General features: G+C 32.3%; 1 pseudogene across 1 annotated transcript; it reads right to left on the reverse strand.

Moving 5' to 3' along the window:
• Positions 1 to 1,012: 1,012 nt before the first annotated feature.
• Positions 1,013 to 1,774, reverse strand: LOC306643670 (dnaJ homolog subfamily C member 8-like; annotated as a pseudogene). Its single transcript has one exon. The product of its transcript is annotated as a dnaJ homolog subfamily C member 8-like (transcript).
• Between the last annotated feature and the right edge of the window lie 23,829 nt (positions 1,775 to 25,603).

Genomic DNA, 25,603 nt, shown 5'->3' on the forward strand with positions numbered 1-25,603 from the left:
GTATATATAATTTCATGTATATAATTTAAGAATGTATCCCTAAATTTAAAAATTGTACTTATATAATTCACATTGAACCCTTCTCTATTTCAAAACTTTTGTTTATATGTTTTCATATATATTTTCATATGTACTTTCTTACAAATATTCAAAATTGCAGATATACATATTTTCCCTAAACCACTTAAAATTTATATCTTACTCTAACTTTACCTGTAAACTCAAACCTAATTTTATGTAAAAGTTTGTCTAGTGATAAGAATATATTATATATATATATATATATATATATATATATATATATATATATACACACATACATTTTGGGGGGTATAAAAATTTATTATACATAAAGAATATTACCACTAATGAATGCAGACAGGCTTTGACACAATGCTACTGGATGGAAGATGTCTAGCTCTTTGAAACAGGTTGATAGGTGGCTCAGCACCTCATGTCACACTGGTCAGTCAGAAGGGCACATGCCAAATATGAGATGACTTCAGGGCATCAACTGACTGCTCTGTATGCCCAACTGCCTTCCTATTCTGATCTAGGGCTTCAGAAAATGGCACACCCAGAAGAAAGAATGGAGGCCAAGGGGCTCCCTAATGCAGCCCACCCTTGTCTCTGAAGTCACAGCAACACCACGGTAAGCAATATGTTTAACTGGATGATTTCCATAAACCATACATGGAGTTTCTAACCATCACAGTTCAGTGAAGAACAAAATATTAAGATACAGGCTGCAGGAAAGAAGGCAGCACCAATGGTGGCACCTTCCAATCCTGATTTTTCTAAGGGTTAATGGGTGGGGGGAGTCTTTTTTAAACAGAGCCCCTCATTTCAATGTACAAAAGAATTACTCTGGTCGATATTAAATAGTATTGAAAACAAAATGGACTAAAAAGCAAAACTACTGTATGTTGGGGTGGAGGTGGGAGGAAAAGAATGAGTCCTTCAGAGCAGGAAGAACTGGGAGAACTTTCTGTGGCTGTGAATGACCCAGGGGTCACTCATGCTGCTCCATTTTCACTTTGGGTGGTCTCAGGAAGGTCTGATTTTTCCTCTTTCTTCCCCTTTGTGTTTTCTTGGAAGTTTCACCAGCTGTCCCCCCAACCATCAACCATCTTGAGTTTTCCCAAAGTTTTTTTGCCACTCCCTTTCTCATTTGACTTTTTCTTGAGTTTCAATCTCTGCTTCTCTTTGTCATTCATTGCCTTTTATGAATCTCTTTGGCTTCTCTCTCTTTTAATTTCCAGATCAGCAAAGAGTTTCATGGTCTGTTTATATACTGCTTGTTTGAGCAACTCGGGATCATCTTCCTCTAGATATTCTTCCTTCTTTAATTGTTTTTTTCCACTCTTTCACAGTGTGTTCCACGTGTTTTTTCTTGCCTGAATTATATCCAGGGCCCTCTTCTTTTGTTCCTGATCCAGTTGCAACTTGTAAGCTTTGTCCACAGTTTCAAAAGCCTTTTGTGCCCTATCAGCATCATCTTGATTTTTGTCAGGATACACCAATATGGACAACTGCCAAAACCTCTTTTATACTTCTTCATCTGTCACTTCAGAGTCTATCTGAAGAACCTCAAACGGGTTCAAATTGAAATAAGATGAACCAGAACGGGTCAATCTTTCAATCTGATTTTTGGACGTCAGAACCGAATCTCTCTTCTCTATTTGTTTCACTTCACTGTAGAAAGTCATAAATGCTTCCTCTGTGCTGCTTCCACGTGCTGAAACTCTGTGCTGCTGTCTCCTGAAGCTGCCATTTCCCCCGGCCCAGTCACCACGTGACCCCAAGAATACATATGTTGTTTGATTGATTTACATAATCAATTGTTAAATGGTATATATGCATATATATTTGTAGATTAATTTATATTAAAAACTTTGCAATTAAAAAATTTTTTTCATATGACTCACATTTTAAACATTCCCCTATCAGAAAGTATATATTTATATGTTTTCAAACATATTTTCACATTTACAATCATGAATATTCACATTTACTGATATACATATTAATTACTAACCCTAACCCTAACTCAACCCAAAATTGTATTCTAATCCTAATCCAATAGAAAATTGAATTCTAACCCTAACCTTGCCCAAAATCTAAACCTAATTTTTCATAAAAGTGCTTATATTATGCATATTTATTTGCATTTTACTTATATATTCAAATATCAAAGGTGTATTAGCTTGTATTATTATATATTCACTTATAGGTTATATATGACATCTCTAAATTAAAAAAAATCCTATGACTCACATTAAACCCCCCCTGTTTCAGAACATATGTTTATGTATGTTATTATACACATTTTTATGCAAAAATTCTTCTGAATATTCCTGATTTCTTATATCCATATTCACTTCTTAACCCTAAAGATACACCAAACCCAATTTAATACCAACACAAAAGCATGTATAACTATATGAATATTTATGTGTATTTTGACTTACATATTCAGTTATCTATTGCATTCAAAATTACATATTCATTATAGGACATATGCACATATACTAAACCCAATTGAAACTCACAGGATATCATCCCCTTTTCCAGGGCATGTATTTTATCATTTTTACACATATTTAAAAATGTACATACATATGAATATTCATGTTTCCTGTTATACATATTCATTCCCTAAATCAACTTAAAATTTAATACTAACCTTAATCTTATTTCCTCTACCTAAATTTAATATTACATAAAAGCATGTATACAAATAGGAATATTTATGTGTATTTTATACTGCCTTATTCAATTATCAATGGTATATTCACATAACTTTTCTTTCATATTTATTTATGTAACATATCCAGGCATACCACAATTTTAAAAAACTGTATACATATGACTCTCAGTATATACTTCGAGTTTCAGAACATGTATGTTTACATATGGTTTTTGATATATTTTCACATGAACATTCTTATGATTATTCATGTTACCCTGTCTATATACATAATCATTCCTATGCCACTCAAAATTTAACACTAACTCTAATTTTTTTGTTTGTTTTGGTACTGGGTACTAAACTCAGGGGCGCTCAAACACTGAACCACATCCTCAGGGCTATTTTGCTTTTTATTAAGAGAAAACGTCCCACTGAGTAGCTAAGTGCCTCATTGTTGCTGTGACTGGAGATGTAGTCACCCTCTTGTCCACCATCTTGGATCACCCTGTTTTTTCTTAAATTTATTTTTATTGTAAACAAAAGGAATACATGTTGTTTCTGTTTGTACATGGAGTAACAACATACCATTTGCATAATCATGCATTTACATAGGGTAATGATGTTTGATTCATTCTGTTTTTTCCCTTCCCCCACCCCTCCCACCTCTCTTTTCCCTCTACACAGTCCCTCCTTCCTCCATTCTTGCCCTCCTCCAACCCCCTATTATGTGTCATCATCTGCTTATCAGTGAGATCATTCATCTTTTGGATTTTTGAGATAGGCTTCTCTCACTTAACATGATATTCTCCAATTTCATCCATTTGCCTGCAAATGCCATAATTTTATTATTCTTTATACCTGAGTAATATTCCATTGTATATATATATACACACACAGTTTCTGTATCCGTTCATCAACTGAAGGGCACCTAGGTTGGTTTCACATTCTGGGTATTGGGAATTGAGCAGTTATGAACATTGATGTGGCCGTATCTCTGTAGTGTGCTGATTTCAAGTCCTTTGGGTATAGGCCGAGGAGTGGGATAACTGGGTCAAATGGTAGGTCCATTCCAAGTTTTCTAAGGAATCTCCATATTGCTTTCCAGAGTGGCTGCACTAATTTGGAGCCCCACCAGCAATGTATGAGTGTATCTTTTTCCCCACATCCTCTCCAACACCTATTGTTGCTTGTATTCTTGATAATAGCCATTCTAATTGGGGTGTGATGGAATCTTAGGGTAGTTTTGATTTATATTTCTCTTATTACTAAATATGGTGAACTTTTTTAATATATATTTTGATTGCTTGTAGATCTTCTTCTGTGAAGTGTCTGTTCATATCCTTAGCCCGTTTGTTGATTGGGTTATTTGTGTTCTTGGTGTAGAGTTTTTTGAGTTCTTTATAGATTCTGGTGTTTAGCGCTCTATCTGAAGTATGAGTGGCAAAGATATTCTCCCACCCTGTAGGCTCTCTCTTCACATTGCTGATAGTTTCCTTTGCTGAGAGAAAGCTTTTTAGTTTGAATCTATCCCAGTTGTTGATTCTTGCTTTTATTTCTTGTGCTATGGGAGTCCTGTTAAGGAAGTCTGATCCTAAGCCAACAAGGTGAAGATTTGGATCTTCTTTTTCTTCTATAAGATGCAGGGTCTCTGGTCTGATTTCAAGGTCCTTGATCCATTGTGAGTTGATTTTTGTGCAGGGTGACAGATAGAGCTTTAGTTTCATTCTGTTGCATATGGATTTCCAGTTTTCCCAGCACCATTTGTTGAAGACGCTATCCTTTCTCCATTGCATATTTTTGGCACCTTTGTATAGTATGAGAAAATAGTATTTATTTGGGTCTGTGTCCGTGTACTCTACTCTGTGCCTTTGATCTACCTGTTTATTTTGGTGCCAATACCATGCTGTTTTTGTTAGTATTGCTTTGTGGTATAGTTGAAGTTCTGGTATTGCGATATCCCTTGTTTCATTATTCTTGCTAAGGATTGCTTTAGCTATTCTTGGTTTCTTATTCTTCCAGATGAATTTCATGATTGCTTTCTCTATTTCTGTAAGGTACATCATTGTGATGTTAATTAGAATTGCATTGAATCTGTATAGCAGTTTGGGAGTATGGCCATTTTGACAATATTAATTCTGCTTATTCAGGAACATGGGAGATCTTTCCATCTTCTAAGGTCTTTTAAATTTCTTTATTCAATGTTTTGTAGTTTTCATTGTAGAGGTCTTTTACCTCTTTGGTTAGATTGATTCCCAAGTATTTTATTTTATTTTATTTATTTTATTTTTTGAGACTATTGCAAATGGAGTTGTTTTCCTCATTTCCTTTCCAGCTGTTTCATTGCTTGCATATAAAAATGCTTTAGATTTATGTGTATTGATTTTATAGCCTGCTATTTTGCTGAATTCATTGATGAGGTCTAGAAGTTTTCTGGAGGAGGTTTTTGGATCCTCTAAATATAGAATCATGTCATACACAAATAGTGACAGGTTAGTTCTTCTTTTCCTATTCATATCCTTTTAATTTCTTTGGTCTGCCTGATTGTTCTGGCTAGAGTTTCGAGGACAATATTGAATACAAGTGGTGAAAGAGGACATCCCTGTCTTGTTCCCATTTTTAAAGGAAATGGTTTCAGTTTTTCTCCATTAAGAATGATGTTGGCCATGGGCTTAGCATAAATAGCCTTTACAATGTTCAGGTATGTTCCTACTATCCCTATTTTTTCTAGTGTTTTGAGCATGAAGGGGTGTTGTATTTTGTTGAATGCTTTTTCTGCATCAATTGAAATAACCACATGATTCTTATCCTTATGTCTATTTACGTGAAGGATTACATTTATTGATTTATGAATGTTGAACCATCATTGCATTCCAGGGATGAACCCCACTTGATCGTGGTGCACAATTTTCTTAATATGTTTTTGGATACGGTTTGCCAATATTTTGTTAAGGATCTTTGCATCTATATTCATCAAGGATACTGGTCTAAAATTTTCTTTCCTTGATGTGTATTTTCCTGGTTTGGGTATAAGGGTGATATTAGCTTCATAGAATGAATTTGGGAGGTTACCCTTCTTTTCTATTTCCTTTAATACTTGAGAAGTATTGGAATGAGTTCTTCTTTGAAGGTCTTGTAGAACTCGGCTGAGAATCTGTCTGGTCCTTGGCTTTTCTTGGATGGTAGATTTTTAATGGTTTCTTCTATTTCATTGCTTGATATTGATCTGTTTAAATTGTGTATGTCCTCCTGGTTCAGTTTGGGAGGAGCAAATGACTCTAGAAATTTGTCAATGTCTTCAGTAGTTTCTATTTTGTTGGAATACAGATTTTCAAAGTAGCTTCTCATTATGTTCTGTATCTCAGTGGTGTCTGTCGTGATATTTCCTTTTGCATCATGTATTTTAGTAATTTGAGTCTTCTCTCTCCTTTTCTTTGTTAGTGTGGCTAAGGGTTTGTCTATTTTGTTTACTTTCTCAAAGAACCAACTTTTCGTTTTGTCAATTTTTTGAATAGTTTCTTTTGTTTCAAGTTCATTGATTTCAGCTTTGATTTTAATTATTTCCTGTCTTCTACTTTTGCTCTTAGTCTGTTCTTCTTTTTCTAGGGCTTTGAGCTGTAATGTTAGGTCATTTAGTTGTTGACTTTTCATTCTTTTCTGGAATGCGCTCCACACAATGAATTTTCCTCTTAGTACTGCTTTCATAGTGTCCCAGAGATTTTGATATGTTGTTTTGTCATTCTCATTGACCTCTAAGAATTTTTTAATCTCCTCCCTGATGTTTTTTGTTATCCATGTTTCATTCAATAGCATATTATTTAGTCTCCAGGTGTTCGAGTAATTTCTTTTTTTTATTTTGTCATTGATTTCTACTCTCAGTCCATTATGATCTGATAGAACACAAGGCAGTATCTCTATTTTTTTTGCCTTTTTTGAGGGCTGCTTTGTGGCATAACATATGGTTTTCTTTTTTTTTTTTTTTTTTGAGAAGGTTCCATGTGCTGCTAAGAAGAAAGTGAATCCGCTCTTTGATGGATGGAATATTCTATATGTGTCTATTAAGTTTAGGTTATTGATTGTGTTATTGAGTTCTATGGTTTCTTTGGTTGGATTTTGTTTGGAAGATATATCTAGTGGTGACAGTGGTGCATTAAAGTCACCCAGAATTATTGTGTTGTGGTCTATGTGATTCCTGAAATTGAGAAGGATTTGTTTGATGTACAGGGATGTACCATTGTTTGGGGCATAAAATTTACTATCGTTATGTCTTCCTGATTTATGTTTCCCTTAAGCAGTATGAAATGTCCTTTATCCCTTCTGACTAACTTTGGCTTGAAGTCCACTTTATCTGATATAAGGATGGAAACCCCCACTTTTTTTGAGTCCATGTGCATGGTAGGTTTTTTCCTATCCTTTCACCTTTAGTCTGTGGATGTCTTTTTCTATGATGTGAGTCTCTTGCAGGCAGCATATTTTTGGGTTTCTCTTTTTAATCTATTCTGCCAGTCTATGTCTTTTGATTGATGAGTTTAGGCCATTAACGTTCAGGGTTATTATTGAGATATGACTTGTATTCCCAGTAATTTGGGCTTATTTTTGGTTTTTAAGTTGGGTTGGTTTCTCCTTTGAGTGGTTTTTCTCTAGGGTAGTTCCTCCCTTTGCTGACCTACATTATTGTTTATCATTTCCTCATGGAATGTTTTGTTGAGAACATTCTGTAGTGCAGGCTTTCTGTTTGTAAATTCTTTTAACTTTTGTTTATCATGGAAGGATTTTATTTCATCTTCAAATCTGAAGTTTAGTTTTGCTGGGTATAGGATTCTTGGTTGGCAAACATGTTCTTTCAGAGCTTGAATTATGTTGGTCCAGGCCCTTCTAGCTTTTAGAGTCTGGGTTGAGAAGTTGGCTGCTATCTGTATTGGTCTCCCCCTATATGTAATCTGATGCTTTTCTCTCACGGCCTTTACAATCCTATCTTTATTTTGAATGTTAGGCATTTTCATTATAATGTGCCTTGGTGTGGAGCTGTTGTGATTCTGTGCATTTGGTGTTCTGTAAGCCTCTTGTATTTGATTTTCCATTTCATTCTTCAGGTTTGGGAAATTTTCTGATATTATTTCATTGAAGAGCTTGTTCATTCCTTTGGTTTGTATCTCTGTGGCTTCCACAATCCCAATAATTCTTAAATTTGGCCTTTTCATGATGTCCCATAGTTCTTGGAGATTCTTTTCATGATTTCTTACCATCTTCTCTGTTTGGGCAATTTTATTTTCAAGATTCAATATTTTGTCTTCATTGTCTGAGGTTCTGTCTTCCCAGTGGTCTAGTCTTTTGGTGATACTTTCCATGGAGTTTTTTATTTGGTTTATTGTCTCCTTCATTTCAAGGATTTCCTTTTTTTTTTTTTTTTGAGAATCTCTATCTCTTTGTTGAAATGATCTTTTGCTTCCTGCAGTTGCTCTTTCAGCTTATTGGTATGATCATTCATTGCCTGCATTTACTCTCTTATCTCATCCTTTGCTTTGTGAATCATCTTAATCATGTATAATCTGAAGTCCTTTTCTGACATTTCTTCTAACATAATGCCATTGGATTCTATTAATATAGGATCTAGATTTGTTTGGATCATTTTCTTCCCTTGTTTTTTCATGTTGTTCATGTATCTTCCCCTCTAGCAGTGCAGATCTGGGGTATTGCAGATTTCCCCCTATAGGCTTATAGTGGTCCCTATAGGTTTCCAAAACCCGTTCTTTAAGGGGAGATTAGCAGTGCCCAAATCAGACACTATGCAATCCTAGACCACATAGCCCCTATGGGGACAATAACAAAATTGTCATAGTAAACAGAATGAGTTCAAATATTATCTTCAGTAAAACAAACAGGTTTGCAATAAGGTCTGCAGTTTCTAATGGAGGACAAAGAGGATGCAGAGGGATGTAGAATGTGGCTGTTAGTGGGATAAGAAAAGAATATAGAGGAGTTCTAGAAAATAGAAAGGGTGAGAGTGTAATCAAAAGAAATCGAATGTTAGCATGCAAAAAAGGGAGAAAGAGACTCTGAGGGAACAGGTAAACAAAAGGAAAAGAGAGGAAGAAATGTAAAGAAATAAAAATTTAAATTTTTTAAAAAGGAGAAAAAAGAAAATCTACTGGATAACAGTCATATACTAATGAAACCTCCCACTGTTCAGTAGCCTGATGCATGAGAGGTACCTGACAATGAGCTTCAAGCCTCCAGCAGGTGTCGCAGGGTGGAATTTACCCCACCCAAAGATTGGAGCTATGGCTTCCAGGATTTTCCAAGATGGCCACTCTGGCTTCAAAATGTGTTGGCAAATGGGGAGCTGCAGCTCAGGGGTGGACATGGTCAGCTGGAGGTTCTGGAGATGAGATGCAGTTGGTCCAGCAGGGGTCCTGGTGGTCCAGTGTGTTTGGTGTGATTGTGGGATCCTGGAGGCTGGGTGCAATCAGTCGGTCTGGGGTCCCGGTGATAGGGCACAGTCAGTTGGTCTGGGGGTCCTGGCGGCAGGGAGCAGTCAGTGGATGTGAGGGCCCGAGGCAGGGAGTGATCGGTTGGGCTGAGGTATCATGGAGACAGGGCTCAGTCAGTTGGCCAGGGGTCCTTCAGGGCCTGGCTGTTGTCTCAAAATGGTGGCAGCCATGTGTAATCAAACCTGCAGGTACTGTAACAGTGAACTTCCAGGCAACAGCAGGCAGCTGGTTGTCCACTGGCGGTCAGCAATCAGTTTGCTGACTCCTGCATTTTTACTTATATATTAAAATATCAAAGGTGTATTATCATATATTATTATGTATTTATTTATAGGTTATATGCAACATTTCTATATTATAAAGGGTATTCCTATGATTTGTATTAACCTCCCTTTTGGAGAACAAGTATGTTTATATATGTTATACACATTTTCATGCACAAGTAATTATGAGTATTCTTGTGTTCTTATACCATATTCATTCCTTAACCCTAAACTTATCCCAATCCCAAATTTGATATGAAAATTAATTATCCCTATGCCTAACATAATTTTACATGAATGCATTTATAATAATGGAAAAACTAATGTGTATTTTTACTAAATAATTCACTTATCTATTGTATATTTGCATTCACATAATTACATATTCATTATATAATATATACGCACATCCCAAACCCAATTTAAAAAACAATGTATTCATAAACCTCACAAGATACCATCCCTTGTCTTATAATACGTATTTAAAGTTTTAACATATTTTTACATGTAATACTTGTGAATATTCAAGTTTCCTGATGTACATATTCATTTGCTATTCCAACTTAAAATTTAATACTAACCTGAATCTTACTCCTAAACCTATATCTAATTTTACATAAAAGGATGTATACTAATAGGAATACTTATGTGTACTTTTTACTTTTTTATTCAATTATCAATTGTATATTTACATATATTCTCTTTTATATTTATTTATATAACATAACCAGACATACTATAATTTTTAAAAAGTGTATACATATGACTCTCATCATTATACAGTATAGTTTGGGTTACAGAATATATATGTTTACATATGTTTTGAGACATATTTTCACTTGTATTCATGTTACCTTATAAAGATGTCCATATCCTATACAACACAAAATTTATCACTAACTGTAATTTTTTGTTTAATTTTTTTAGTACTGGGGATTAAACTCAAGGGCGCCCAACCACTGAGCCATATCCTATATCAGAAAGCATCCTGTATCAGAAAACATATATTCATATATTTATAAAGAATGTATAATAATATGAATATTTATGTGATTTTAACTAACATATTCAGTTATCTACTGTATATTTGAGTTCATAATTACATAATCATTATACAAATTATGCACACATCCCATCTCCAATCTAAAAAAACGCTCTATTGATACATCTCACAGGATACCATCCCTGGTTTCAAAGCATGTATTTTAACATTTTTAAACATATTTTTACATGTACATACTTATGAATATTTGCATGTTTCCTGATATACATATTCATTTGCTAAACCAACTTAAAATTGAATACTAAACAATCTTATTCCTATATCTAAAGCTAAAATTACATAAAAGCATGCATATAAATAGGAATATTTATGTGTATTTTTTACTTGTATGTTCAATTATCAATGGTATATTCACATACATACTCTTTCATCTTTATTTATGTAACATAACCAGGCATAATACAATTTTAAAAGGTGTATACATATGACTTTTAGCATACACTTTGAGTTTCATAACATACATGTTTACATAAGGTTTTAGTCATATTTTCCCACGTACCTTCTTATGATTGTTCATGATACCCTATATATATATTCATTGTCTCTTCAACTCAAAATTTAATACTACCTGTTATTTTATGTTTTTTTTTTTTTTTTTTTTTTTTTAGCTTTTTTGGTACTGGGGACTAAACTCAGTGGTGCTCAACCACTGAGCTACATCCTCATGGCTATTTTGCTCTTTAGAGAATGAGTCTCACTGAGTTTCTTAGTGCCACACGGTTGCTAAGGCTGGCTTTGAGTTCTTCATCTTCCTGCCCAACCTTCAGAGCTGCTGGGATTAAAGGTGTGTGCCACTGCACCAGGCATCAAATTTTCACACTATCTAAAATTTCAACCCTATAAGTAAACCTACTTTTACATAAAAGCATGTATGCTAAAGTAAATGTTTATGGTTATTTTGACTTAAATATTAAATGATCGATGCCATATTACCATATATAATATTATATATCCAGGCATATGTTAAATCCTTGCAGTCTCAGCTTAAGAAAATATCTTTTATTATGATTCTTATGAATATTCATGTTTGCCAATATATGTATTTATTCCCTATATCTAATCCTAAACCAACCCAAAACTTAATACTAACACTGTTCCTATAACTAAACCTAATTTTACATAAAAGCCTGTATATTAATATGAATATTTATGTGTATTTTGATATATATATTTGATTATATAATATTTTATATTTATATATTTCAAATATCAATGTATTCCCTAATGAAAAATGTGTATATGCATGGCTCATTTAATGTGCTTTCCTTTTTCATTTCCTTTTTCACAGTCATATTCATATGTGATTTGTTTATATTTTCACACATACTTTTAGGAGTCTTCATGTTTCCTGACATCTATAATCACTTTCTAACTCTAACTCAAATTGAACCCTAAATTTAATACTAAACAAATTTATACCATAACTGAAAAGAACTTTGCATGAAAACATATACAGAAATTTGAATATTTCTGTGTATTTTGTCTTCCATATTCAATAATCAGTGACTCACAATAAACCATTTGCTCTTTCAATATATTTTCAAGCATACTTTCTGGCAAAAACTCATGATTCCTGGAGTACATATTCATTCCCTAACTCTAACTCTAACACAAGCCTAAATTTTATTCTAACCTGAAATTTATCCCATACCTAACTTAAATTTACATAAGTGCACATATAGTAATAAGAAATTTTATGTGTGTTTTGACTTATACCTTCAATTATCAATGGTATTTTTTATACATTTAATTGTATATTCACATATATTTATCAGTGCATCCTTAAATTTTGAAAAATATGTATTCATATGTCTCACATTGAACCATTCCCTATTTTGAAACATATGTACATTTTTGTACATATTTTCAATGTAGGTATTTATAAATATTCATGTTCACAATATGTATATTCAATTTCTATCCATCTACGGAAATCAATAAAAAATGTACTACTATTCCTAACATTGTGTGGATAATAAAAAGTTTCACATAAAAGCACTTGTGATAATATGAATAAAGGTGTATATTTTGATTGATATGTTTAATTATAAATATTTGCATATACATAATACTTTCATTTATATAATTTATGATTGTATCCTTAAATTTAAAGAGCATAAAATTCACATTAAACCTTCTCTATTTCATAACTTTTATTTACATGTTTTCATACATATTTTCACATGTACTTTCTTGCTAATATTTATATTTTCAGATATACATATTTCCCTAAACAACTCAAAATTTGTAACTCATTCTAACATTTCCCTATACCTAAACCTAACTTTATGTAAAAGTTTATATAGTGATAAGAATATATGTTACATTGATTTACATATTCAATTGTTAAATGGTATATTTGCATATTTTTACAGATTAATTTACATGATACATTTTGAAATTTTGAAAATGTTTGTTCATAAAACTCACATTATAAACCTTCCTGTATCAGAAAACATATGTTCATTAATGTTTTCAAACATATTTTCAATCATGAAAATTTACATTTGCTGATATGCATATTAATTCCTAAACCTAACCCTAACCCAACCCAAAATTGTATTCTAGCCCTAACTTAACAGAAAATTCTAACCCTAAACTTCATGAATAACTAAATCTACTTTTACATAAAAGTGCTTATACTAACATGCATATTTATGTACATTTTTACTTATATATAAAATATCAAAGCTCTATTAGCACGTTATAGTATATTAATTTAAAGGTTGTATATAACATCCCTAAATTAAAAAAGGGGTATTCCCATGACTCATATTAAGCCCCCCTTTTTTTCCAAACGTATATGTTTATGTATGTTAACATACACATTTTCATGCAGAAATTCTTATGAATATTCTTGTGTTCTGATATCCAAATTCATTCTTAACCCTAACTTATCCCAATCCCAAATTTAATATGAACACTTATTATTCCTATACCTAACATAATGTTACATGAAAGCATGCATAATAATATGAATACTTATTCATATTATTCATACTTACATATTCAGTTATCTACATTTTCTTTTACATGATTATGCATTCATTATATGATATATGCATTTTTCCCATCCCCAATTTTTAAAAATCTCTATTCATACATCTCACATGATACATCCCCTTTTTCAGAGCATGTATTTTAACGTTTTTGCACATGTTTGCACACGTACATACTTATGAATATTCACGTTCCTGATATACATATTCATTCACTAAAACAACTTAAAATTTAATACTAACATTCATACTCTTCCTATGCCTAAATCTAACTTTACATAAAAGTGTGTATACAAATAGGAATATTTGTTTATTTTTTATTTGTGTATTCAGTTATCAATTTTATATTCACATTTAAACTCTTTCATTTTTATTGATGTAACATAACCAGGCATGCTTTTCTAAGAAAAGTGTATACATGTGAATCTCAGTATACACTTCGAATTTCAGAACATATATGTTTACGTATAGTTTTAGACATATTTTCACGTGTACATTCTTATGAATAGTCATGTTACCCTATGTACATATTCATTCCCTATACAACTCAAAGTTAACACTAACTCTAATTTTTTGTTTGTTTGTTTTTGGTACTGGTGATCGAACTCAGGGGTGCTCACCCACCCAGCCACATCCTCATGGCTATTTTGCTTTTTATTTAGAGACAGAGTCTCACTGAGTTGCTTGGTGCCTCATTGTTGCTGAGGCTGGTTTTGAATTCTTGATCCTTCTGCTTCAGACTCTGGAGCTGCTGGGATTACAGGTGTGTGCCATTGTACCAGGCATCAAATTTTATCACTAACTATAATTTTAACCCTATAACTTAACCTAATTTTAAATAAAAGCACATATGCCAATGTGAATGTTTATGCGTATTTTCACTTAAACATTAAATGATCAATGACATATTGGCATATATAATGTTATATATCCAGGTATATTTTATGTCCATGCAGCCTCAAATTTAAAAATGCAAATTATTATGATTCTTATGAATACTTATTTTTCTTGCATATATTTCATTACATATTCAATTATGTGTTATATCCATACAGACTCAACTTTAAAAAATGTGTATTATTATCATTCTTATTAATATTCATTTTTTCTAATATACATAGTCATTCTGTAACTATAATCCTACCCCAAATCAATATTTAATACTTACCCTATTATCCTCATAACTAAACCTAATTTTACATAAATCTTGTATAGTAATATTCATACTTATGTGTATTTTGACCTATATTCAATTATCAATAGTATATTTGCATATATATTATTTTATATTCATATATACATCTATGCACGCCTAATAAAAAATGTGTAAATGCACAGCTTATCTTATGCCTGTTCTTTTTTCATAACACATATGAGTACATGCATTTTGTTTATATTTTCACACATACTTTCCTTTCCTATGACTCTTCACATTTCATGATATACATAATCATTATCTAAACCTAATTTTAAGCCAACTGAAAATTTAATGTTAAACCAAACATTATCCCTAAATCAAAACCAAAATTTAAAAAAGCCTACATATTCACATGTTAATTATCTGCATTTTAATATATATTCAAGTACCCATGGTACATTTGCATATATATTAGAATATATTTAGTTATATGATATATCCTTGCATCCACACAGGAAACAAAATGTGTTCATGTGACTCTCAATATATCCATCCTGTTCCAGAACCTGTATAATTATATAGGTTTTCATACCTATTTTCTTAGGTACATTCTTATGAATAGCTGTGTTTCATGATATACATTTTCAGTCCTTGATCCTAACCTTAAAACAATGCAGAATTTAATACTTATCCTAAACTTACTCTGATACCTAAAGCAAATTTTACATACAAACATATACAGTGATATATGTAATGATCTGTATATTGACTTGTATATTGAATTATCAATGATGTATTTGCATATATATATTACATATTCATTCATATGCTATATCCATGTATCCCAAGTTTAAAAATGTATACTTGTATTACTCACATTATGCTCATTTCTTTTTCAGAATATATATATATATACTTTCATACATATTTTCATGCATATATTATTATGAGTATTCTTGTTTCTCAATTCAAACAATCTTACACTAACCATAACTATAACCCTAACTAAAATATCTCTAAACTTACCTCATAGCTAACAATAAATTACATAAAATCATGTAGAGTACGTGCATTTTGACATATATCTTCAATTATTCAGAATATATTTACATACATATTATTATATATTTATTTGATGTATCCATGCATTACAATTTTAAAAATAGTGCACGCACACATTACTCACATTATACTCTTTCTTATTTCAAAACATATAATTTATATGTTTCATTCATATTTTCACATGTATATCTTATATTCATGTTTCTTGATGTACTTATTTATTCTATAACATTAACCCTAAACCAAAAACAAAATATAATACTAACCATAACATTTACCCTATACATAAACAGAAGTGCCTTGACACTTCTGAATGTCATCTAGAGAGAACCTTTCAAGAGTGCATTCACACTTAAGAAGCACATGGCAATTCTTGCTAGGGAACTCTGCATATTGGTTCTGAACTGTGCTTTGGATGTGATTGTTGAGAAGAGCGAGAAAGAGCAGAAGGGAAGCACATTTCTGAAGCAGTTTCAAGTTGCAGGAACTCAGTTCTCAGTGTGCATATTGTGGTTTCTCCTGGGTGGAAAAATCAAGAAGCTTTACTTTTTTTCAGAGAAACCTCTGTGTCATTGGTAAACTCCAGTTTATTGCAAGTGAGATCAAGCAATGCTATGGGTTTTCCTGAGAAAATTTTCCTGTTAGACTTCATGAGGATTTGGAGAATTGACTACATAATGTACAAGATTCTTCCTCATCTTTGAAACAGGTAGGTACAAGTGCTCCTTATGAAACTTCCTCTTCCCATTCTAAACGCATAAAAATATGAAATTTCATATTCACAAAAAAAATTTCCTGAGAAAAATCAGCACACAGAGAAATACAGTGTCTAAACAATTTTCACTAGCACTTCCAACTGGGAGAGAGTGAATTTCAAGATAGCAACCAAACTTCAGCAGCACACTCCTCTTCTTCCTAGGAGACTCCTTATATGGGTTCTTAACTGTGTTCTGAACATGCTGGCTGAGAAGACATAGGAAGAGGAGAACTGAAGTACTTTGTGCAAGCATCTTCAACTTACAGGAACTCAGTTCATGAGGGAACACATTGGGGATTTTCCCTGGTCGAACTCATAGGAAGTAGTACCTCTTCTAAGTTTGTGCAGGTAAGGTTTAAGATTGAAAACATCTAGACCATTGATAAATGGCAGTCCCTTGCAAGCAGGATTTGGTAGTTCAGGGAGTTTTCTGAGAAAGTTTTACAGTTTGATTTCAATGAAACTTTGAAGAATTGACTGTCATTGCAATACCAGTTTCATCCTCTCTTGGGGTACATAGGTACAAGTGATCTTTCAGAACCTATATGTTCCTATTCCAAATGACTGAGGAAAATCAGCTCAGAGAAATTTAAGTGTTTAGCACATAGCAGTAGAACATCCAAGTTTATCAGAGAGGATGTTTCAAGAGTGCGCTCACTCTTCAGTAGCACATTCCAATTTTTCCTAGACTTTATATTGTGTTCAAACTGTGTTTTGAATGACATTGCTGAGAAAGACTAGAAGGAGCAGAACTGAAAGCGATTTTGCAAGCAACTTTGGCAGAAAATATGGTTATCATTGAGCACATTGGGGTTAGTTGTGATCAAACCAGAATAAAGCATTACCACTTTTCAGAACCTGCAGCACAGATTTCACTTTTGAATCAAATGTGCCATTGGTAAATACTATTGGTAAACTAGGTGCACATAGGTACAAGTGGTTTCTAAAAACCTTCATCTTCATATCCTAAATGCTTTCCTGAGGAAAATCAGCATGCAGAAGTGCATCTCTAAACAAGTGACAGAGGTATGTTCAGAGGTCCTCCAGAAAGCACGTTTCAATAGTGCACTCACGGTTTAGCAACACAGTGAAATTATTACTAACTACCTCTGGATACTTGGTCTTAACTGTGCTAAAGAGGTGTTTGTTGAGAACATCTAGGAAGGAAGAATTAAAGAAGTTTGTGGAAGCAGGAACTCAATTGGAAGTGAGCACATTGGGATTTATCTCAAGTTGACCCAGCATGAAACAGTACCACTTCTCAGGGGTTCCAGGCAAGGTTTCCCTTTGTCTGCCTTTGGTAAACAGTTTTTTTGCAGGAGGGATCTGGTAGTTCAGGGGGTCTTTGGAAAAGTTTCTCAGTTCAATTTCAATGAATCTTTGGGGAGTTTACCCTTTAAGCAGTTCTAGCATATCCCACTAACTTGGGGCACCTACAAGACTGGATAAACTGCGGAAAGCTGCTGCTGCTTGCTGACAGGGCTGCTTCAAGCGGCTCGCCACACGGCTTCTTTGTCTTTTCACTTACCGAAAACCACTTGCAGAAAACCGCCAGCTCCTTGCTCTTACACCTGACCAGCGGGACAGAAGACACATACTCTTTAGAAGTTCATGAAGCAGCTTCCTCTTTATTCAAATAACACCCTCAATATATAAGCAGTCTCATGCATAAGCAATTGTATCTGTTCACGTGCTAGGCAGCTGAACTGATTATAATACAGCCAATTGTAAATGTGTTCTGCCTTTCTCCATGCATATTCAGAATGCCATTTGCTCTCTGCCAGTCGCCATCTTCGGATGCACGTGGCGTAACCCTGGGTCCCGGGTTCCACCTGCCACATAAACAGTCTAAACTGTGTTCTGCATGAGGTTGCTAAGAAGGTAGAAAGAACAGCAAAGTAGTATTTTGTGCATGCATTGTCTAGTTGAAAGAAGTTCTTTCTCAGTTAGCTCATGGAGGTTTATCCAGGGTGGAACAAGCATGAAGATTACTGCTTTTCACAGCTTGGAGATAAGGTTTCACTTTGGAACTGTGTGTGCCACTGGTAAACAATAGTTTATTGCAAGAGAGATCTTCTCTTCAAGGGAGTTATCTGAAAGAGTATATATTTTCATGTGTACATTCCTATGAAGATTTTTGTTTCCAGATGTCCATATTCATTCCCTAACCCTAACCCAAAACTATCCCTTAATTTAATACTAACCCTACGTTTATAAACTAACTAAATGTAACTTTGCATGAAAACACATAGAAATATGAATAATTGTGTGTATTTTGATTACCATATTCAATAATCAATGGTATATTAGCATAAATATTATATATTCATATATGTAATTTATTCTTGCATCCATAATTTAAAGAGTATTACTATGACTCATATTAAACAATTTACTATTTCAATATATTTTCAAGCATACTTTCTGGTGAAAAGTCATGTTTTCTGATATATATATATATTCATTCCCTAATCCTATCCCTAACTCAACCCAAAATTTAATACTTATGTGAAATTTACATAAATGCAAATATAGTTATTATTGTGACAATAATAATTATGACTTATGCATTCAATAATCAATACTATATTTAGATACATATAATTGTGTGTTCACATATCTATCTATCCATTCATCCCCAAATTTAAAAAAATGTATTTATATATCTCATATTTAACCATTTCCTATTTCAAGAAGCATATGTACTTTCATATATATTTTCACATAGATGATTATGAATAATTATGTTTCATCATATATAAATTTAATTCATAATCATATATGAAAACCAATAAAAAATGTAATACTGATCCTAACATTATCTGAATAACTAAACCTAATTTTGCATAGAGCACTTGTGATAATGTGAATATTGTTGTGTATTTTGATTGATATATTCAATTTTAAATATTTGCATATTATTCATTCATGTATATAGTTTATTAGTGTATCCCTAAATTGAAAATGTTTATTTATAAAATTTGCATTAAATCCCTTTCTATTTCAAAACTTTTGTTTATATATTTTCACAAATACATTCTATTATTATTCGTATTTCCAGTTATACATATTTATTCCCTAAACAACTCAAAATGTATAACTAACTCTAACCTTACCCCTATAACTAAACCTAATTTTATATAAAGATTGTATAGTGATATAAATAGTTGTTACTTTGATTTACGTATTCAACTATTAAATGGTGTATTTGCATATATACTCTTTTAGATTAATTTATATGATATGTCCATTCATCTGAAATGTTGAAAAAGAATGTTCATATGACTCAAATTATACTCATTCCTGTGTCTGACACATATGTTCATGAATGTTTTAAAACATATTTTCGCACATATATTTTTATGAAAATTCATATTTATTGACATATATATTAAATACCTGACCCTAACACTAATCCAAACCAAAACTGAATTCTAACCCTCATCCAACCCAAAATTTAATTCTAACCTAACTTTCCCCAATAGCTAAACCTAATTTTACATAAAATTGCTTATACTAATATGGGTATTCATATGCATTTTGACTTATGTATCAATATGTCAATGGTGTATTACCATTGAAATACATTATTATATATTACATTATTATTATTACATTATTATGTTATTATATTATATATAATATATATTAAATTATTACATTATATTATTACATTATTACATATAATACATTATTATATATTCATTGATAAGTTATATATAATATTCATAAATGTAAAAAAGTGTATTACTATGACTCGCATTAACCCTCCCTTGTTTCAGAACATATATGTTCTGAACATGTTATCATATACAATTTCATGCAAAAATTCTTATGAATATTCGTGTGCTCTGATATTCATATTCATTCATTAATTCTAAACATATCCCAACCTCGAATTTATATGAACACTAATTATCCATATAAAAATTTTACATAAACATGTATAATAACATGAATATTTATGTAAATTTTGACATACATATTCAGTTATCTATGGTTTATTTGAATTCACATAATTATGTATTTATTATATGATATATGCACTTATCCCAAATCAAATTTTAAAAGAACTGTATTTGTACAACTCACATGACACAATACCCTGTTTCAGGGCATGTATTTTAATGTTTTTACACATATAATCACACGTACATACTTATGAATATTCATATTTTTCGATATACATATTTACATGCTAAGCCAACTTAAAATCTAATACTAACATTAATATTACTCCTATACCAAAATCTAATTTGACATAAAAGCATGTGTGCTAATCAGAATATTTTTGTGTGGTTTTACTTGTATATTCAATTATCAATGGTGTATTCACATATATACTATTTCATATTTATTCATATAACTTAACTAGACATACCACATTTTAAATAAGTGTATACATATGACTCTAAGTATACACTTCAAGTTTCAGAATATATATGTTTACATATGGTCTTAAACATATTTTCACATGTACATTCTTATAAATATTCACGTTACCCTATATGCATATTCACACCCTAAACAACTCAAAATTTAACACTAACTGTAATTTTTTTTTTTTTTTTTTTTTTGCTTTGTTACTGGGAATCCAATCAGAGACATTCAAAAATGGAGTCACATCCCCAGGTCTATTTTGCATTTTATTTAGAGACATAGTCTCAATGAGTTGCTTAGTCCCTCATTGTTACTGAGGCTGACTTTGAATTCTTGATCTTCCTGCCTCAGCCTCCTGAGATGCTGGAATTACAGGTGTGTGCCACTGCACCTGGCATCCAAATTGGACACTAACTGTTATTTTAACTAACTGTTATTATAACTAAACCTAATTTTCATTAAGGCATGTGTGCTAATATGAATATTATGGATATTTTGGATATTATGGATAAATGATCAATGCCATATTTTTACATATATTATTATACATTCAGTTATATGTTATATCCATGCAACCTCGATATAAAAATATATGCATTAAAATGATTGTTATGAATATTCATGTTTCTTGCATATATTATTACATGTTCCATTTTATGTTATATCCATGTATCCTCAACTTTAAAAAGTATATATTATTATGATTCTTCTGAATATTTGTTTCCATATATACATATTCATTCCCTATCTCTAACCCTACCCCAAATAAATAAACATTTAATATTAACCCTGTTATCTGTATATCTAAACCTAATTTTACTAAAAGTTGTATAGTAATTGAATATTTAAGTGTTTTGACATATATTCAATTATCAATAGTATATTTGAATATTTATTATTTTATATTTATATATACGGTCTATCCATGCAATGCCTAATGAAAACTGTGTAAATGCATGGCTCATGTTATTCCCTTTTCTTTTTCACAACTCTTATGTATATATGCGTTTTGTTTATATTTTCACAAATATTTTCTTATGACTCTTTATGATTCCTGATATATATATATATATATATATATTCATTCTCTAAACTTAATTTTAACACAACTGAATATTTAATGCTACACCATACATTATCCTTATAGCAACCTAATTTTACAAACAGCATAAGTACTCATATACTTATTTATCTACATTGAAGCATATATTCAATTATCCATGGTAAATTTGCATATATATTAGTATATATTTATTTATATAAAATGTCATGCATCCACACAGAAAATAAAAGTGTGTTCATATGGTTCAACATATACTCTTCCCTGATCCAGAACCTATATATGTTCATATAGGGTTTCATACCTATTTTCTTAGGCCCATCCTTATAAATACTTGTGTTTACTGATACACTTTTCCAGTCCCTCACTCTAACCTTAAAAAAACCCAGAATTTAATACTAATCCTAACTGTACCCTGCGGGGGCACCTGGCTCTCCTTCCAGTGCGTGACAGAGTTCCACTCAAGGATGATTGCAGAGACTCATCCTAAAAGGATTGTAGCCAGATGTATGCCTCCCTAGCTTTGATGTTGTTCTGTGGAGTTTTCCTAATAATATATTACTCACCTCAGTCTGAGGATCTTGCTAGAGGTGATGGGAATAATTCTACAAATTTCCAGAAAAACATCACGGAGACAAAACACATGTTGAAACCCTGTGATGTTAACCTCACTACAGGAGAATGTTTTTATTATGTTAAAAATCAAACACTGCATTTACTGGCACAGCCAGAACCTGCTGGGGCACAGAAATTTATATATAACAATGTTTCCCCAAGTTCTAAGCACAAAGCACCTCCCACAGTAGCTACTAGATATGGACTAGCTTATTTTATCTATGGCAAGCCCTGGTACCCCCCTAAAGGCAAGCCCTTAGAGAAGGTAGATATAGATCTCCCCCTGTCTCCTATAGGATGGTTTAATTCAGATGATGGTTGTGTTTATGTGTGGTGGTAAGGTAAAAAAATAAGGTTTCACAACATTCCTTCCTTCTTACAAAGAATAGGTCACCCCTATAATAAACATTGGTACTCAATGCCCTGTTCTGGGAAAAAAAGCTACATAAGACAATGTAATCTATTCAGTAAAAAAACGTAGCCATGGGAACCATTGGGACTGTTGCCCTCCTGTAACTTAGCAATTTAGATATTAATCAGATGGACCTAGTAGAAATGGTCATGTGAGATTATTTGTCTATCGCTTTAACCGCGAGAATAATAATAGTCTTAGGTCACATAGAGTTTAGATATTAAGGAAATAAACATTGTATTAGCTCATTGACTTAGTTAAATATTCTTAAAATAATTGTAATCTGTAAGGTTACTGTTTTCTCATAATCTTTCGGTAAAAACAATATCTGCCTATGCTTTGGAAACTTCTTTGATTTTATTAATCATAAGCCTGTCATCATAGCCTGAAGAAAAAGTGTTTATAAACCCAGCCTTCCCCAGAATAAAGTGGGATTGATTGCACCAGAATCAGAGTCTGTGTCTTTCATTCTCCATCCATCGCCGACGCTGTCTCCCCACGCCCCCTTACCAGTGTGGAACCCATGGACCTCTGCTGGGGCTGGACCCCCAGCAGTACCCTGCTACCTAAACCTCATTTTACATAAAATCATATACAATGATATGTGTATTGATCCTCATTTTGATTTATATATTGAATTATCAATGGTATATTTGCATATATCTTATTAGATATTCATTAATATGCTATATCCATTCAAATTTAATAATGTGTTCTATTATTCACATTTTACCCTTCCTTTTCCAGATTATATATGTTCATATATTTTTCATGAACATTTTCATGCACACATTCTTCTGAATATTCATGTTTCCCAAAACACATATTCATACACTAACCCTAAACTTAACTGTAACTAAAAGTAACACTAAACTTCCCCTGGAGCTAACAATAATTTACATAAAATCATGTTGAGTAATATGCATATTTATGTATATTTTGACTTTTTTCAATTATCAGTGGTAATTTGCATACATATTATTATTAAATTTATTTATTTGATATATCCATTCATTGCAATTTTAAAAATAGTATACCCATGATTCACATTATACTCATCCCTATTTCAGAACATATATTTTTATGTTTTCACTCATATTTTCACATGTATAATCTTATGTTCATGTTTCTTGATGTACTTATTCATTTTATAACTCAAAATTTAATACTAAATTCAATACTAAATTAAATTACCCCATACCTGAACTTCTTTCACATAACAACCTATATGCTAATAAACACGTTTATGAGTATTTTGAATTATATATCCAATAAACAATTGAATATTTGCACATACATTATATTTTATATCACAAACCTACGTATATTCTAATTTTAAAAAACTGTATTCAAAGGAATCATATTGTAAAATTTTCTATTTCAGAAAACATATATTGTTTTGTGTTTTTATACACCTTTTCACATGTTCCTTTTGTGAACACTTATGATTCCTGATATACATATTCATTCCCTAACCATAATCCTAACTCAACTCCAAATTTAATACTAACCCTGACATACCCCATATGCAAAACTAATTTTACATAATAGGATGCATAATAATATAAGAATTTATTTGGTTTGCTTATATATTCAATTGACTGAGTGTTCTTAAATACATGTTTTATCCATGCATTCTCAAGTGAAAAAATGTGTATTCATTAATGCACAATATACTGTTGCATGTTTAGGTACTATATATTTATATATGTTTCCATACATTTTTTAATGTACTTTCATTGAATATTTCTGTTTCCCAATGTGTATATGCAACCCCTATCTCTTACCCTTACCCAACATAAAATTTAGTACTAACCATAATGTTACCCCTCTAACTAAACCTACTTTTACATAAAGGCATATCAAATACTCTAAATACTGATCCAAGAAAAATAACTGACTTTAGAATCCTAAAACTGAAATAAAACCGAACAGGAATATGTATAATGAACTATTACTGTAGCAATTAAATCAAGAAAAAATAATCCTTATGACAAGTTAACCAATTTTGTTTTCATTGGAGTTAAGAAGATGCTCAGTTTCCCTCCTCAGCAGTGTGAGTGGTTTCATCGGGAGTAGAATGCTTGCTCAACCCTCAGGGTGTGGTTGCTGGAGTGAGAGAGGTAATCTATTAGGAGTAACTCCATGGAGGTGGTGTTTAGGTTTATGTAGATTGCAGGTTCTTGGATGGATGCCAATTGTTCTGGTAGTTTTAAACCAGTGCATCCCCAGGGCCCAGAATTTCAAGTCCACACTGGAAGACTGCACTTGAGGACTCTCCTTTTGATTTCTTTTCTGCAGTGGAGGAGATAATCTTTGTCCACTTTGATCATCTGGGGACCCTAGGTTTCCTGGTCTTGGGTTCTGTCTCCAAACTCAACCTCTCCCACCTCCACCATGTTGAATTCCTGGTCAGAAGAATCTCCTATCTCATCATGCAATCATGTAAGTTGGAGTGAGAAGGGGATATCTGGGTGGGTTTTCTACCACTAGTAATGTCCTGTATGAAATCCTCTGCATGTTTGATTTTCTACTGGTTATTAGGCATGCTCCCTGTAGTGAGTTTCCAGGCCTGGATTCTGGGCCAAATTGGGGTTTTCCAGGAATTGGTCCACTAAGGTGGCAAATGGATCTTTTCTCCCCATCCAGCATGGAGAAATTGGCTTTCTTTCCT

The sequence above is a fragment of the Sciurus vulgaris genome (genome assembly GCF_902686455.1).
Source record: "Sciurus vulgaris genome assembly, chromosome: 14".
Taxonomy (NCBI): Eukaryota; Metazoa; Chordata; class Mammalia; order Rodentia; family Sciuridae; genus Sciurus; species Sciurus vulgaris.